Source organism: Zalophus californianus, chromosome X (assembly GCF_009762305.2).
Source record: "Zalophus californianus isolate mZalCal1 chromosome X, mZalCal1.pri.v2, whole genome shotgun sequence".
NCBI lineage: Eukaryota > Metazoa > Chordata > Mammalia > Carnivora > Otariidae > Zalophus > Zalophus californianus.
Genome location: NC_045612.1, coordinates 96,741,138 through 96,758,975, shown reverse-complemented (window position 1 = coordinate 96,758,975; position 17,838 = coordinate 96,741,138). Strand labels below are relative to the sequence as shown.

Here is a 17,838-nt window from a genome sequence, read left to right as displayed (position 1 = left end):
CTATGGTGAGCGCTGTGAATTGTGCAAGACTGTTGAATCACAGATCTGTAGCTCTGAAACAAATAATGCAATATATGTTAAGAAAAAAAAAAGAAGATAGCAGGAGGGGAAGAATGAAGGGGAGTAAGTCGGAGGGGGAGACGAACCATGAGAGACAATGGACTCTGAAGAACAAACTGAGGGTTCTAGAGGGGAGAGGTGTGGGGGGATGGGTTAGCCTGGTGATGGGTATTAAAGAGGGCACATTCTGCGTGGAGCACTGGGTGTTATGCACAAACAATGAATCATGGAACACTACATCAAAAGCTAATGATGTAATGTATGGTGATTAACATAACAATAAAAAAATTTTTTAAAATGCAGTATTAAATCACAACTGCATAAAATTAACTATAGTACTATCGTAATAGTTTCATAGCCACCTCCTGTTTATTGCCGTGAGCTCAAGTGTTGTGAGTATCCACTTAAAACAACATGCAATGCTAACCATATCCATGTGAGCAGTTCATCTCTCCAGTAAATTGTGTATCACAGCAAAAAGTGATCTTTCGTGGTTCTCATGTATTTTTCATTGTGTTGTGTGTAATACCTCAAACCTTGAATAACACCATGAGACCCATACAAAGTGTCACCAGTGATGCTGGAAGTGGTCCTGAGAAGTAGAGAAAAGCCATGACATTACAAGAAAAAGTTGAATTGCCTGATATGTACTGTTGATTGAGGTCTGCTACTGCAGGTACCCACCATTTCAAGATAAATGAATCCAGCATAAGGATCACTGTAGAAATAGAAAAGGAAATTCATGAAGCCATGACTGCAGCAACACTAGCAGGTATGAAAACCTTGCATTTTTCACAAACTATCTTTTTATCTGGTATTGAAAATGTACTTTTTATGTAGGTACAGGGTTGCTATAAGAAAGCCATGCCTATAGATTCTAATATGATTTGAGAAAAAGCAAATCATTATATGACATTTATTCATACATGACAACTTAAAGCAAAAGGAAGGTGAAGGATTTAAAGCTGGAGAATTTAATGCCAGCAAAGGATGGTTTGATAATTTTAGAAAGAAGTTTGGCTTAAAAAATGTCAAGATAACAGGAGATCCAGCTTCTGCTGACAAAGAGGCAGCAGATGAGTTCCCAGACACTTCTAAGAAAATCATTGAGGAGAAAGGATATCCGCCGAACAGGTTTTTAAAGCAGATGAAACTGCTCTATTCTGAGAAAAAAAAAAAAAATGCCACAAAGGACGTTTATTAGTAAGGAAGAGAAATGAGCACGAGGATTTAAGCAAGGAAGGGATAGGCTAACTACCATTTTGTGCAAATGCAGTTAGGTTTATGAACAGGACTGTCCTTATTTATAAAGCTGCTAACCCCTGAGCCTTGAAGGAAAAGATAAACTCTGGCTGTTAGTCTTCTTCTTTTTTTTTTTTTTAAGATTTTATTTATTTATTTGAGAGAGGGAATGAGATAGAGAGAGCATGAGAAGGGGGAGGGTCAAAGGGAGAAGCAGACTCCCTGCTGAGCAGGGAGCCCAATGCGGGACTCGATCCCGGAACTCCAGGATCATGACCTGAGCCGAAGGCAGTTGCCGAACCAACTGAGCCACCCAGGCGCCCGGCTGTTAGTTTTCTAGTTGTACCACAAGAAGGCCTGGACAATGAGAAGCCTCTTTGTGGATTGGTTCCATTGATGCTTGTCCCTGAAGGCAGGAAGTACCTGGCCAGTAAGAGACTGTCATTTAAAGTTCTTTTGATATTGGACAATGCTCCTGGCCACCCAGAACCCCATGAGTTCAACATCAATGGTGTCAAAGTGATCTACTTGCCCCCAAACAAACACAATGTCTCTAATTCAGCCTCTAGATCAGGGGTCACAAGGACACTTAAGGCTCATTACACACATATTCTATGGGAAGGATTCTCAATGCTATGGAAGAGAACCCCAATAGAGAGAACATCATGAAAGTTTGGAAGGATTACACCATTGAAGATGCCATCATTGCTATAGGAAAAACATGAAAGCCATTAAGCCCAAAATAATATACTCCTGCTGGAGAAAACTCTGTCCAGATATTTTCCACAACTTCCCAGGATTTATACAGAGCCAGTCAGGGAAATCATGAAAGAGATTGTGGCTATGGAAAAAAAAAAAAGTGGGGAGTAATGGGTTTCAAGGTATAGATCTTGGAGAAATTCAAGACCTAACAGACACCACACCAGAGGAGTGAACAGAAGATGACTTGATGGAGATGAGTGCTTCCCAACCAGTGCCACATGATGAGGAAGAAAATGTACAGGTAGTGGTGCCAGAAAACAAATGGATATTAGACAGTCTGGCAGAAGGGTTTTAATTATTCAAGACTGCTTTTGACTTCTTCTACAACATGGACCCTTCTATGTGTCAACACAAAATGAACAACCCTTTTAGAATCTCTAAAAGAAAGACAGTGAGTTTTATTCAAGCCCAAGTTAGGACAGCTGCCCAAGATACACAGTCTTCACAAAGAAGAGAGTGCTTTGGGGAAGGCATGAATGAATGTATATTCATATATACACATATACAAAGGCTATGTATATAAAAAAGCTATCAATATATGTATATAAAAAGGCTATGCATATATATGAAATCAAATATCTGACATGTTAGGCTTTTAATAAAAACAGAAAATACGGGTGCCTGGGTGGCTCAGTTGGTTGGGCATCTGCCTTCGGCTCTGGCTGTGGTCCCAGAGCCCCAAGTTGGGCTCCCACTTCTTCCTCTCTCTGTCTGCCACTCCCCTTGCTTGTGCTCTCTCTCTCTCTCTCTCTCTAAATAAAATCTTTAAAAAATATATTTACAAAGGGGACTTACAAGTTCTTGTTTTTTACTTTTAACATAGCAAATATAAAAGAAACTTGAGCGAGTGCTTCATCACCTCCATATTTACTGGTATGAACTCTGAAATTTTATTTCTCCAATCAGAAGGGGAAAGCATAACCCATGACCTTTTGCTGATTGCAGTGCATTGTTCTTTAGAGCTATTTCTCATGTAACTGCCAATTTACATGAAATAGTCTCTTGGCAATAATCACTCACCCAGAGCAAGATACTTTTTTTGATGCACTCTTTCTAAGAGAGCAAAGTTTTCATCTTTGAAAGGGATCAGTTTGCCTTGCCTAAATACAAAAGTTTAAAAGCACATTTAAGGATGCCATGGTATTATTTAACAGAGTTCTCAGTTTTAGAGATACATATTGAAATATTTATGGGTAAAAAGAAATAATGTCTTATAGTTTCTTCAAAATAATAAGAGAGGAAGGGGAGAAATATTGCCATGAATTAATAATTGTTGAAGGTAGAAGATGGGAACAAGGGATTTTATGGTAATATTCTGTCCATTTCTATACACAATTGAAATTGACCATAATCAAAAGATAATTCATACCCCCCACAGCACATATAGGTAGAACAAAACATATTATTTCATACAAGTATAATGTCATCACAAAGTATTACAAAAACAACTTTAGTTGTTTATATTTATTGTTAAGCTTATATGGTACTGTTTAAAGGTCATAAATCTTATTTATTTATTTACTTATTTTTAAAGATTTTATTTATTTTTCAGAAAGAGACAAGCGAAAGAGGGAACACAAGCAGGGGGAGTGGGAGAGGGAGAAGCAGGCTTCCCGCAGATCAGGGAGCCCGATGCGGGGCTCGATCCTAGGACCCTGGGATCATGACCTGAGCCGAAGGCAGATTCTTAACGACTGAGCCACCCAGATGCTTAACAACTGAGCCGCCCCATAAATCTTATTTATAATAAGCAAAATAACTTGAGAATAAAATCCAGTTAGTTCTCTCTCACATTTATACATCTCATAAGAAGTGAGTTTCTAGTATTTATACCATTTTTATAGTACATTCCAGAACTTTCCCTGATAATTTTTTTCAATATTTATATACCACCATTGTTGGATAATTTAACCTTGAGAAAATATTTTTCCACTCCTGACAAAAATAACAATGCATAAATCTTTCATTGCACGCAAAAACTACCTTAGAGATTTGAAGAAAATGGGAGAGTGTATAGTTTTGTTTTTATGTACAAGAAACATATGGTTATGCTTTTGGGGGAAATTGTTGATTGACAATATGAGGAGTGACTTAAATTTAACTTCCAAAATTAACCTTATTCAAAACAGTTCCCTTTGGCAGTTAAGACTTCAAAAGCAGATGAGAGGCAATGATTTGACATCCCACATAAAAATGTAACTTTACAAGTTATTACCCTAAATAACAAATGTAATGTGTAGATGATGGCCACTTAAACCATTTCCCAGTTTTATAAAGCAACAATTTTATTCAGCACCAGTGGCTAAAAAGGTTAGCATTGAATTTGGAAACATGATCTGAAACTTGTTTTCTCATGCAAGAATCTTGAAAGTATATTTTATTTCTAAACTGTAAACATAATTAAGGGATCCAACTGATAAAATGTAAACCATGACTTCAGACCCTAAGCAGGTTTTCTCCCATGTAAAGATGTAGTCTCTCCTCAGAGACAGTATAGCTTAGGGTCCTTAATCACTATCACCACATTTTCTCCCCAGCTTCGTCTCCCCCAACAGATGTGGTTATGTGACATTTTCCTGCACAACCCAAACCAGAAATTTGAATTCTATGGTGCAATTTGATGGTGATGACTGAAAAGAGTCAGGGCAGTTAATACAAAGGGTTTGGTATATGATTCAATAATGTGACTTATTTCCAGCATGTGTGCCCACAGACTTATAGCTACTTTCACACATGCCCTTAATTATCCCATTCTGTTCATAGCCTTTTATCACATTTGCAAAAAGGTATGTATTATTAATCACTTTCATCGGGACACAGCAGCATAACATATGAAATAGCACACACTATGCAACCAGTATTCCAGATGATATTAATGGTACCAAATTGATGTTTTACTGTATTTGGTACTTTTCTCTCTTTAGTGACTTTAAAAGCGCAATCATGCCTGAAACCTCCCTTATTTGTCTTAGTAATCTTCCACCCATGAGTTCATCTAATACTTTATTAAAGTCATGAATATTCTGAAGCCATACACCCTCCTGGAAAATATGTCCTTCACATTTACTGTCTACTATGTAAAGTATGCATTGCTGCCTTTAATTTGAACTAAACTATCTTTTCCAAGTTGTGACTCTTCACTCCAGAATTTGAAAAACAAACAAGCCTAAGTTAACTGTCTCTATATACATTCAGATTTTATAAGCTTCAAACTTGCACTCACGTTAGGATCTGTCTTTGAAGACTGAAAAGTTCTTACTTAGAAAACCTACTCAGTAGAGTCCTCCAGCCCCTCAATTATACAAACTGCTGTTACTGAAGATGTTTCCAGTACTGCTAATGTCCTATTTGAAGTCTGTGATCAAAACTGAACAAGGAAATGTACGTGGAAAAAAAAATCAGTGTGCACAGATTCTTTCTGCACCCAGCTGCAGGCCCAGATGGGTGCTTTTTCTGTATTCCATAGAAACGTCTCCCAGTGTTGTAACCACCTTAACCTGTCAAGGGCGATGCAACCTTCTGGGGACACAGGGAGAAGAAGAGACATAAAACACTGTGGATTTCTGTTGGGTGCTATGACACATGGAAGTTTACATTTTGAGAGTACTGCCTTGCCCAGACCAACACCAAGTCCAGAGCATGTAATTTCATTCATTAGTCAATTGGTTTGTTGACTTCTTAAATCATTCATTTTTAAAAATCTAATATTTATTGAGCTGCTACTGTGTATCATGACCTGCCCTGGGTGTTATTGAAACAATGGTGACCTTACCTTTATGGCAATTACGGTATAAGTAGTTATATGTCTTTCTCTTTCCGAAAAAAAATTTAATTGGCTAGCACTCATGTATATTAGAGGGTTGTATGTTAGAGGGCTGTTAAAAATGCATAGCCAAATAATGAGGAAGAGGAGGAGAGGGAGCAAGGTTACTTAGCATTAGTAGCACAGGTATCCAGGTATTATTAAACTTCATGTCCAAAAAAGTTTTAGGTGTAAGAACACTCATGAGGACCAAATAGTCACTTTTCTTTGAGTCCATACTCCTAATTTTACTGTGTTTAAGGACTCCTTTTTAAACTAAAGCAAGATTCATATCCATTCCCCAACCACACACAGAGAATAAAGAGTAATGTTTGTCATAACTATATAAGAAGGCCCATAATAAGGAAAATTTCCTAGTAATGAATAAGGCTTTGTCTTAGGGTTCCCTCAAGTATACCTTTGAAGCAAAGATTGGACTGCAAGTAGTTTGTTTTGGAGGTGACACCAAGAAACACAACAGGGGAATGAGGAAGTAAGGTAGGGAAGGGAAAGAATGTAATAGAGTAAGTTCATGGGCAGGTTTCTGCTGTAGACAACTGGGGCTCAATCCCAATAAGGAGTCTCAGAGAGATGATGAACTATGCACCTAATAATTATCCCTTACATGACAAAGAACCTGGAGTATTTATGCACCAACTACTGTTCCTCCTTGTATGAGGGTAGTTCCTATGGGCATTAACTCTCCAGCCCTTCTGACCTGCCACCCATGAACTGAGCTCACTCCTGGGGACAGAGAAAACTCTCAGGCAGAGAGTACAGGAACTATCTTCTGATGACCCCAGGGTAGGCCTGGGTATATGGGCAGTTGCCAGCAACAAATTTTTAAATAAATTTGTATTTTCTTAATTACAAGAGTATTTATATACTTATGAAAACAGTAGTCCATCGTGAGCCATTATTCAGTCTTCAGACAAAGCTCTACCAAGGTCTACAACCCAAAGACTAGGACTATTGTCCTATATAATTTAAGAAACAAATGTGACAAGAAAATGGAAATATTTCTCTTCTTAAAACATCATAAAGAAAAAAATCATATTGCACACTTATTTCTTTAGAGGATAATCCTATTCCTTCAACCATTTTTTGCAACCAAACTCTGCCTTACAGGATGTAAAATAAGATGTGGCACCTTTATGTAGGGCAGCCCTTACCACCAAGATTTTTGCTATTCATCTTTCTCCTGTAGTGATTCTTCCACTCCTCCTTGGGTCAAACTGACCATTTGATAAGTAGTAAGAGGTCAATGGAGTCATTGCTAGTCTAGAACTTTCCACAAGAAAGTCACAGTCTCTGGCCACATGTGACAGAGGAATCATTTGAACTCCTTCTAGAATAAAAAGTACAACTAGGTTATTGGATATTTGAACCACATGTGCTCAATCATAAAATAACTGCCAGGAGAGTATTAAGACCAGTAATGATTCCCCACAGCTCTTTGAGCTCATTTCTGCAAGAATTGAGCTTGAATCTACTAGGGGCTAGAAAATGCTGAAAGCAGCCCATAATAATTTTTTTTTTGCCTTATCACCCCCACTCCTCACTCCTAGACTAAATAATGGCAGTGGGCACTTGTGAGCCACATTTGAAGTCTTGGTTTAGTTAATCCAAGCAGTAGGTATATCCATTAGGCAATTATTTGAGACCTATTATGTGCACTAAACAATTTAGAGAGGGAAGAGGGAAGAAAATATTGTCGAGACCTCACAAAATTACATTCTTGTTGAAAATCAGCATACACAAATAGCAATGGTTATTAGTGGAATTGACCAAGGAACAACAGGTTGGGAAAGGGGGGCTAAATAACTTTCTAGAAAACTAGTTTTAGTTCCACAAGGAAAAGCAATCCAAATCTCTTCTCTACCCTGACAATGAAATATTGATCTTTCCAAATGAAGGATGGAAGACCACCTCCATATACAGAAATGCCACCTATAAAACAGAAGGGCAATATTGAAATCAAGAAAAACAAAAAAGTGTGATGCTTTAAGCAGCACATGAGAGGAGAGCCTGCACAACCTAATCTCCCTTGTCCCATCCATGGCTAGAGGCTTGGCAGCCCACTGAGGAAAAGTATTGTTCATTCTTAATCTACAGTCCTTCATGATTTTTAAAACTTTAATTTTCTAGTAGAAACTGAGCAAGGAGAGACTATTCTGTGTAGCTGAATAGGAGAAAACTGGCCTTGCCAAAGGTTAGGACAGTCCCAAGAAAGCTGGGGCAGGGGGCAGGTGGTGTTACTGTGCTACTATGGAATCACAACAGCTTTTTCCTGCTTGTGTCTGTACTTCTCTGTTCTCACATTACTTAAGCTGGGGAAGGCCTCAAGAAAGTACATGGCCCAGTGTCCTGTTTATACTCCATTTACTAAAGAGATGATTGAGGTCACTAGGGGGTACAGTTGAGAGTCAGATCTGACTTTATCCAGTTTTTATATTATCTTGGACAAATAATCTATAATCTGGATTTCAGCTTCCTCATGCTAGAAAATTATAAAGAAGTAATTCCTACCTCATAGAATTGTGAAGCTTAGCAAGAATCAGGAAGTAAGTTAGTCTGGTAAGGACTCATCACATCTTCCTTTTATTATCTGGTCACAGCACTGGGACTGGCTCCCTGGTCACCTCTATTAACCAGGGCTCACTGGGGCCAGTCTCCCAAGGAGACTCACAGCTAATAGCACTATAACTCATTTCTGAGGAAGTTTATCTAACACATGTATTCTCTGTAAGGCATATCACAGCCTTCTTTAACTTAAGAACATTTGCAGTCCTTCAGCACTATACTTGGAGACCACTTTAAATAGCTAAATCACCAAAAAAGCACAAAAGGGGGCAAAAAAACTTGGTGCAAAATAGACCATGAATAGAACACTTGTTTACATTATGAAAGCTGAATCAAGAAGGCAGAGTGGGGGTTCTGGTTCAAGATGGCGACATAGGAAGACCCTGCACTCACCTTCTCCACAGACACATCAAATTATACATATTAATAGAACAATTCCTCTTGAAGAAGAATTGAGGGCTGACTGAACAAATACTGAACAACAAAAGACAGAGAAAATGGCAAGAGAACAGCAAAAGAAATGAAGAAATGGTCACACCCCCAATACTGTGCATGGCAGTGGGAATAGTACTGAGGGAACAGGAACAGATCCCTATGTCCTTGGGCACAGGAAAAAACCTTCAGTTTAAAGGGGCAACTAGCATATAAAAGAGACAATGCTAAAATTCTGCTAAGTGGTGGAGGGGCTATGGGAAAGCTCTCCAGGTCAGAGGGACTGGAGAAACACACAGTTTACATTCCCACCTCACCTTAAATACCTAGACCAGTACAGAGTCCAGATACCATAAAGGACCATGCCAGTCATCTCAGTGAACTTGCTAACTTCAGTAAGCTGAGGGTCCACAAATCCACACCTGCTCTAGACCCGCTGGGACACAGAAAAAAAGCTGCAGTTAAAAAGGGCTGAAGAAGTGCAGGAATGTTCTCTCCCCTACCCCCTTAAAAGCTCAGACCAGAGCAGGTTTTGGCTCACAGTGAGCCTGTGACCTCAGCGAGCCCAGGCTCCACAAGCCCACACCAACTGCCCTGTGGTGCTAGGGCAAAGAAAACAAGCTGTGATTGTGTGTGTGTGTGTGTGTGTGTGTGTGTGTGTGTGTGTGTGTGTGTGTGTGTTAATTCTTACTTTTTAATTTCATTTTTTTTTACTTTTAAAATTTTGTCTTATTTTGTTTTACTTTTTTTCATTTTTGTTTTGTTTTTCTCTTTTTTCATTCTTTTTTCTTTTCATCTTTTATTATTTTCTTTCCCTTTTTCTTTTATTATCATTCTTTCTTTATTCTCTATGTAAAAAGCCAAGGTTTAAAAGAGTAACTAACATATAAAGCCACAGCTCCAGCTAGCCAGCAAAAGTCACCAATCACACTCCATCTGCAGGGGGAACAACATACACAAGACCATTCCAACTTTAGGAGAAGTAGCCCTTCCACCTAATCCATAGAAACAAACACAGAAAGTCAAGCAAAATGGGGAGATAGAGAAATATGCTCCAAAGAAAGAACTAGAAAAAAACTCAGAAAAAAATTAAATGAAACAGAGATAAGCAATATGCCTGATAAAGAATTTAAAGTAATAATCATAAAGATACTCACCAAGCTGGAGAAAAGAATGGAAGAACTCTGAGACCTTTAATAAAGAGATAGAAAATATTAAAAAGAACCGATCAGAATTGAAGAATACAATAGCTGAAAACAAAAACACACTAGAGAGAATCAATAGTAGATTAGAGGATGCAGAAGAATGGATCAGCACTCTGAAAGAAGAGAGGGTAATGAAAAGCACACAAGCTGAAGAGCAAAAAGAGAAAAGAATTTTTAAAAATGAGGATTAAGAGATCTCTTAGATAATATCAAGCAAACAGACATTCACATTATAGAGGAAGAAAGAAGAAGACGGAAGAGGAGAAGGAAGAAGGAAGAAAGAAGAAGAAGGAAGAAGGAAGAGAATGGTATAGAAAACTTACTTGAAGAAATAACAACTGAAACCTTCCTCACCCTAGGGAAGGAAATAGACGTCCAAGTAAAAGAAGCAGAGAGAGTTCCAAACAAGATGAACAAGAGGAGGTACACATCATGGCACATAAAATGTCAAAGATTAAACATAAAAAGAGAATCTCAAAAGCACCAAGAGAGAAACAAAAAGTTGCCCACAAGGGAAAACCTACAAATTTTTCAGCAGAAACTTGGGGCACCTGGGTGGCTCAGTTGGTTGAGTGTCTGCCTTCGGCTTGGGTCATGATCCCAGGGTCCCGGGATTGAGCCTGCGTTGGGCTCCCTGCTTAGTGGGGAATCTGCTTCTTCCTCTGCCCCTCCCCCCACTTGTGTCCTCTCTCTCTCAAATAAATAAATAAAATCTTATAAAAAAAACCCTGCAGGCCAGAAGGGAGTGGCATGATATATTCAAAGTGCTAAAAGGGAAAATGTGTAGCTAGCAATACTCCATCCAGCAAGGCTATCATTCAGAATAGAAAGAGAGATAAAGAGTTTCCAAGATAAACAAAAACTAAAGGAGTTCATGAGCACTAAACCAGCCCTAAAGAAATATTAAAGGGGACTCTTTGAGTGGAAAGGAAGATCATAAATGAGAGTATGAAAAGTAAAAAACAGGGGCGCCTGGGTGGCTCAGTCATTAAGTGTCTGCCTTCAGCTCCGGTCATGATCCCAGGGTCCTGGGATCGAGCCCCGCATCGGGCTCCCTGCTCCATGGGAAGCCTGCTTCTCCCTCTCCCACTCCCCCTGCTTGTGTCCCCTCTCTCGCTGTGTGTGTGTCTCTCTCTGTTGAATAAATAAATAAAATCTTTAAAAAAAAAAAGTAAAAAAAAAAAGCAGTCAAAATAAATATTTCTGTAAAAATGAGCCAAGGGATTCATAAAATACAAGGATGTAAAATATGACACCATATACCTAAAATGTGGCAGGGAGAGGAATAAAGAATGGATTTAAACTTAAGTGACAATCAACCTAGTATAGACAGCTATATGCAGAAGATGTCATATACAAACCCAATGGCAACCACAAATCAAAAACCAATAATATACATGCAAAGAATAAAGAGAAATGAGTCTAAATATATCACTAAATAAGCACAACAAACCATGAAAGAGAGCAAGAGAAGAAAGGATCAGAGAAAAATCTAAAGAAACAACCATAAGACAAGTTTAAAAATAGCAACAAATACATAGATAACAATAATTACTTTGAATGTAAATGGACTAAATACTTCAATCAAAAAACATAGGGTGACAGAGAAGATAAAAAAACAAGACCCATTTATATGCTGCCTTCAGGAGACTCATTTAAGACCAAAAGACACCTGGAGATTGAAAGTGAGGGTATGGAGGGGCGCCTGGGTGGTTCAGTTGGTTGAACAACTGACTCTTGGTTTCAGCTCAGGTTATGATCTCGGGGTCGTGGGATTGGGTCCTGCATCAGGCTCCACGCTCAGCAGGGAATCTGCTGAAGATTCTCTCCCTCTCCTCCTGCCCCTCCCTCCACTCATGTGCTTTCTCTCTCTCTCTCTCTCTCTCTCTGAGATAAATAATAGAGAAATAATCATGCAAATGGATGTCAAAAGAAAGCCAGGGTAGCAAAACTTATATCAGAAAAAATAAACTTTAAAAACAAAGACTGTAACAAAAGACAAAGAAAAACATTACATAATAATAAAGGGGACACTCTGACAAGAATATATAATGATTGTAAATATTTATGCACCCAACATGGGAGTACCCAAATACATAAAACAGTTAATAACAAAAATAAAAGAAATATTTGGTAGTAACACAATAATAGTAGGAGACTCTAACACTCCACTTACATCAATGGACAGTTCATTCAAACAGAAAATCAATGAGGAAACAGTGGCTTTAAATGATACACTGGACCACATGGATTTAACAGACATATTCAGAACATTCCATCCTAAAACAGCAGAATACACATTTTTTCAAGTATACATGGAACATTCTCCAGAACAGACCACATATTAAGTCACAAAATAAGTCTCAACAAATTCAAAAAGATTGAAGTCATACCATGCATCTTTTCTGGCCACAAGGTTATGAAACTAGAAATCAACCACAAGAAAAAATCTGGAAAGAACACAAATACATGGAGATTAAATAACATGCTACTAAACAATGACTGGATCAACCAAGAAATCAAAGAAATCAAAAAGTACATGGAAACGAATGAAAATGAAAATACAATGGTCCAAAATCTTTGGGATGCAAGAAAAGTGGTTCTAAGAGGGAAGTTCATAGCAATATAGGCCTACCTCAAGAAGCAAGAAAAATCTCAAATAAACAACCTAACCTTATACCTAAGGAGCTAGAAATCTTATATCTAAAGGAGCTAGAAGAACAAACAAAACCCAAAACCAGCAGAAGGAAGGACATAATAAGTATTAGAGCAAAAATAAATGATATAGAAACCAAAAAAATAATGGAAGAGATCAATGAAACCAGTAGCTGGTTCTTTGAAAAAATTAATAAAATTGATAATCCTCTAGCTACATGTGGTATATGTATATATACAATGGAATATGATTCAACTATAAAAAAGAATGAAATTTTGCCATTTGCAACAACATTGATGGAGCTAGAGGGTATAATGCTAAGTGAAATAAGTCAGTCAGAGAAAGGCAAATACCATATGATCTCACTCATATGTGGAATTCAAGAAACAAAACAAATGAGCAAAGGGAAAAAAAAGAGAGAAAGAGAGACATAGAGAGAGACAAACCAAGAAACAGAGTCTTAATTATAGAGTACAAACTGATGGTTACCAAAGGGGAGGCAAGTGAGGGGATGGGTTAAATAGGTGATGGGGATTAAGGAGTGCCCTTCAGTGATGAGAACTGGGTGTATGGAATTGTTGGGTTACTGTATTGTACACCTGAAATTAATATAACACTGTATACTAAATAATTAGAATTAAAATAAAGACTTTAAAAAATAAAGATGAGGGGTGCCTGGGTGGCTCAGTCAGTTAAGGGTCCAACTCTTGATTTTGGCTCAGGCGTTATCTCAGGGTTGTGAGATCAAACCAGCATTTATGTGCTCAGCATGGAGCCTGCTTAAGGTTCTCTCTTTCCCTCTCCCTCCACCACCCCCCCTAAAAAAGATGAGTTATTACCTATCCTCGTCAAGCTATTTCAAAAAAGAGAATGAAGAAAGCTTCCAAGTATATTCTACAAGGCCAGCATTATCCTCATACCAAAACCAGACAAAGCCACAACCACAAAAAAAAAAAAAAAAAAACACACAAAAAAAACTACAGGCCACTATCCCTGATGAACACAGATGCAAAATTTCTCAAGAAAATATTAACTAACTGAATACATTACATTATGAAGATCATTCTCCATGATCAGGTCAGATTTATTCTTGGGATGCAAGGGTGGTTCAATATTTGCAAATCAATGTCATACACCATTTCAACAAAACAAAGGACAAAAATCATATGATTTCAATAGATGCAGAAAAAGCATGTGAAGCTCCTGACAAGATTCATCAACTATTCATGATAAAAAATGTGGTTAGAGAGAACATACCTCTATATAATAAAGGCCATCTATGAGAAACCCATAGCTAATATCATCCCCAATGGTGAAAAACTGAGAACTTTCCCTCTAAGGTCAGGAACAAGACAAAGATGTCCACTTTTTGTATTTTTATTCAACATAATACTAGAAGTTCTAGCCACAGCAATCATAAAATAAATATAAAAAAGAGGCATCCATATTGGTAAAAAACTATCACTATTCACAGATGACATGATACTATACATAGAAAATCCTAAAGATTCCACCAAAACACTACTAGAAGTAATAAATGAATTCAGTAAAGTGGCAGGATACAAAATTAATACCCAGAAATTGGTAGTGATTCTATACACTAAAAATGAAGTCTCAGAAAAAGAAATTTAAGGAAAAAAAACATCATTTACAGTAGCACCAAGAAGAAAAAAAATGCCTAGGAAAAACCTCAACCAAAGGGGTGAAAGATCTGTACTCTGAAAACTATGAAACACCGATGAAAGAAATTGAAGATGACCCAAACAAATGGAAATATATTCCACGCTCATGGATTGTAAGAATTAATATTGTCAAAATGTCTGTGTTATCCAAAGCAATCTAAAGATTCAATGCAATTCCTATCAAAATACACCAGCATTTTTTTTTTTTTGCAAAACTAGAACAAATAATACTATAATTTGTATGGAACCATAAAAGACCCCAAATGGCCAAAGCAATCCTGAGAAAGAACAAAGCTGGAGGTATCACAATCCGAGATTTAAAGATGTACTACAAAGCAATGGTAATAAACAATATGGTACTGGCATAAAAAGAAACACATAGATCAATGGAACAGGATAGAGACCCCAGAAATAAACCCACACATATGTGGTCAATTAATCTATGACAAAGGAGGCAAGAATATACAATGGGGAAAAGACAGTGTTTTCAATAAATGGTGCTGGGAAAATTGAAGAACTACATGTAAAAGAATGAAACTGGACTACTTTTGAAGACCAGGAACAAAAATAAATTTCAAAATGGGTGAATGACCTAAATGTGATACCTAAAACCATAAAAATCCTAGAAGAGAACACAGGTAGTAATTTCTCTGACATCAGCCATGGCAACATTTTTCTATATGTGTCTCCTAAGTCAAGGGAAACAAAAGCAAAATTAAACTATTGGGACTACACCAAAAGAAAAGCTTTTCCACAGCAAAGGAAATAATCTACAAAACAAAAAGACAATCTACTGAATGGGAGAAGGTATTTGCAAGTGATATTTCCAATAAGGGGTTAATACTCAAAATATTAAAGAACTTGTACAACTGAACAACAAAAAACAATCTGATTTAAAAATGAGCAGAGGACCTATGCAATGACGTGGATGGAACTGGAGGGTGTTATGCTGAGTGAAATAAGTCAATCAGAGAAAGACATGTATCATATGACCTCACTGATATGAGGAATTCTTAATCTCAGGAACAAACTGAGTGTTACTGGAGTGGTTGGGGGTGGGAGGGATGGGGTGGCTGGGTGACAGACATTGGGGAGGGTATGTGCTACGGTGAGCGCTGTGAATTGTGCAAGACTGTTGAATCACAGATCTGTACTTCTGAAACAAATAACGCAACATATTTTAAGAAAAAAGAAAAAGAAGAAGATAGCAGGAGAGGAAGAGTGAAGGGGAGTAAGTCGGAGGGGGAGACGAACCAGGAGAGACGATGGACTCTGAAAAACAAACTGAGGGTTCTAGAGGGGAGGAGGGTAAGGGGATGGGTTAGCCTGGTGATGGGTATTAAAGAGGGCACATTCTGCATGGAGTACTGGGTGTTATGAACAAACAATGAATCATGGAACACTACACCAAAACAAATGATGTAATATATGGTGATTAACATAACAATAAAAAATTTAAAAAAAATGAGCAGAGGACCTAAACATTTTTCCAAAGAAGACATACAAATGTTAACAAACACATGAAAAGATGCTCAACATCACTCATCATCAGGGAAATACAAATCAAAGCCATAATGAGATACCACCTCACATCTGTCAGAATGGCTAAAATTAACAATACAGGAAACAACAGACATTGGTGAGGATGTAGAGAAGGGGTACCCTCTTACACACTGTTGGTGGGAATGCAAACTGGGGCAGCCACTCTGGAAAACAGTATGGAGGTTCCTCAAAAAGATCAAAATAGAACCACCCTATGACCCAGCAATTGCACTTCCAGGCATTTCACCCAAAGGATACAAAAATACTGATTTGAAGGAGCACATGCACCCCAATGTTTATAGCAGCATTATCAACAATAGCCAGGTTATGGAAAGAGCCCACATGTCCATTGACTGAGGAATAGATAAAGGAGGAGTGGTATGTGTATGTGTGTGTGTGTGTGTGTGTATATATATATATATATATATATATATATATATACACACTATATATATAGTATATATATGTATGTGTGTGCATATATATATATACACATATATGATGGAATATCACTCAGCCATCAAAAACAATGAAATCTTGCCATTTGCAACGATGTGGATGGAGCTAGGCGTATTATGCTAAGCAAAATAACTTAGTCAGAGAGAGGCAAATACCATATGATTTCATTCATATGTGGAATTTAAGAAACAAGACAGTTGAACGTAGGGGAAGGGAAAAAAAGAGAGAGAGGGAAGCAAACCATAAGAGACTCTTAACAATAGAGAACAAACTAAGGGTTGATAGAGGGAGGTGGGTGAGGGATGGGCTAAATAGGTGATGGGTATTAAGGAGGGCACTTGTTGTGATGAGCATTGGGTGTCGTATGTAAGTGATGAATCACTTAATTCTACACCTGAAACCAATTTTACCATATGTGTTAACTAGAATTTAAATAAAAACTTGAAATTAAAAAAATAAACTACAAAGAGATATCACCTCATGCCTGTTAGAATTGTTAAAAATCAAGAAAACAAGAAACAAGTGGCGAGGATGCGGAGAAAAAGGGACCTTCATGCACTGTTGATGGGAATGTAAACTGGTCCAGCCACTTGGAAAATAGTATGGAGGTTCTTCAGAAAATTAAAAATAGAAACACTATATGATTGAATAATTCCACTATTCAGTATTTACCCAGGGAAAACAAAAGTACTGACTCAAATACCATATAATTCCATGCATAAATGGAATCTTAAAGTGAATAATAAAACAAGATGAAATCAGAGCGACAAGCCAAAAGAGAACCATAGGGAACAAACTGAGGGCTGCTGGAGGGGAGGGGGATGGGAGGATGGGGTAACTGGGTGATGGACATTAAGGAGGGCACTTGATGGAATGGGCACTGGGTGTTATATACAACAGATGAATCACTGAACTCTACCTCTGAAACTAAGAATACATGATATGTTAATTAATTGAATGTAAATTAAAAATAAAATCTTCAGTGGTATGGGAAAAAAAGCAGAATCAGAACTATAAATACAGAGAAAAAACTGATGGTTGCCAGGAGGGAGAGGGACGTGGTTTGGGCAAAATGGGTGAAGGGGAGTGGGAGATACAGGACTCCAGGTATGGAATGAGTAAGTCAGGGGAACAAAAAACAGAGCATAAAGAATACAGTCAATGATATTGTAATAGCAATGTAACAGGACAGATGATAGCTATACTTGTGGTGAGCCTAGCATAATGCATAAACTTGTCAAATCACTAAATAGTACACCTGAAACTAATGTAACACTGTGTGTGAGCTATATTCAAATAAATAAATAAATGTAATTCTGTAGTGGATATCTAGGAATGCAACTGACATATGTAACCCCTGCTTTTATTACTTTGTATTAGTCAGAAGAGACTTTTTATTCCCACTGACTGATT

At 37.6% G+C, this 17,838-nt stretch overlaps 1 non-coding gene across 1 annotated transcript; it reads left to right on the top strand.

The window, feature by feature from the left end:
* The first annotated feature begins 5,474 nt into the window (after positions 1-5,474).
* On the top strand, positions 5,475-5,597 carry LOC113931680. Its single transcript, XR_003522832.1, has one exon. It is a non-coding gene; the product is annotated as a small nucleolar RNA SNORA77 (small nucleolar RNA).
* Positions 5,598-17,838: the final 12,241 nt, after the last annotated feature.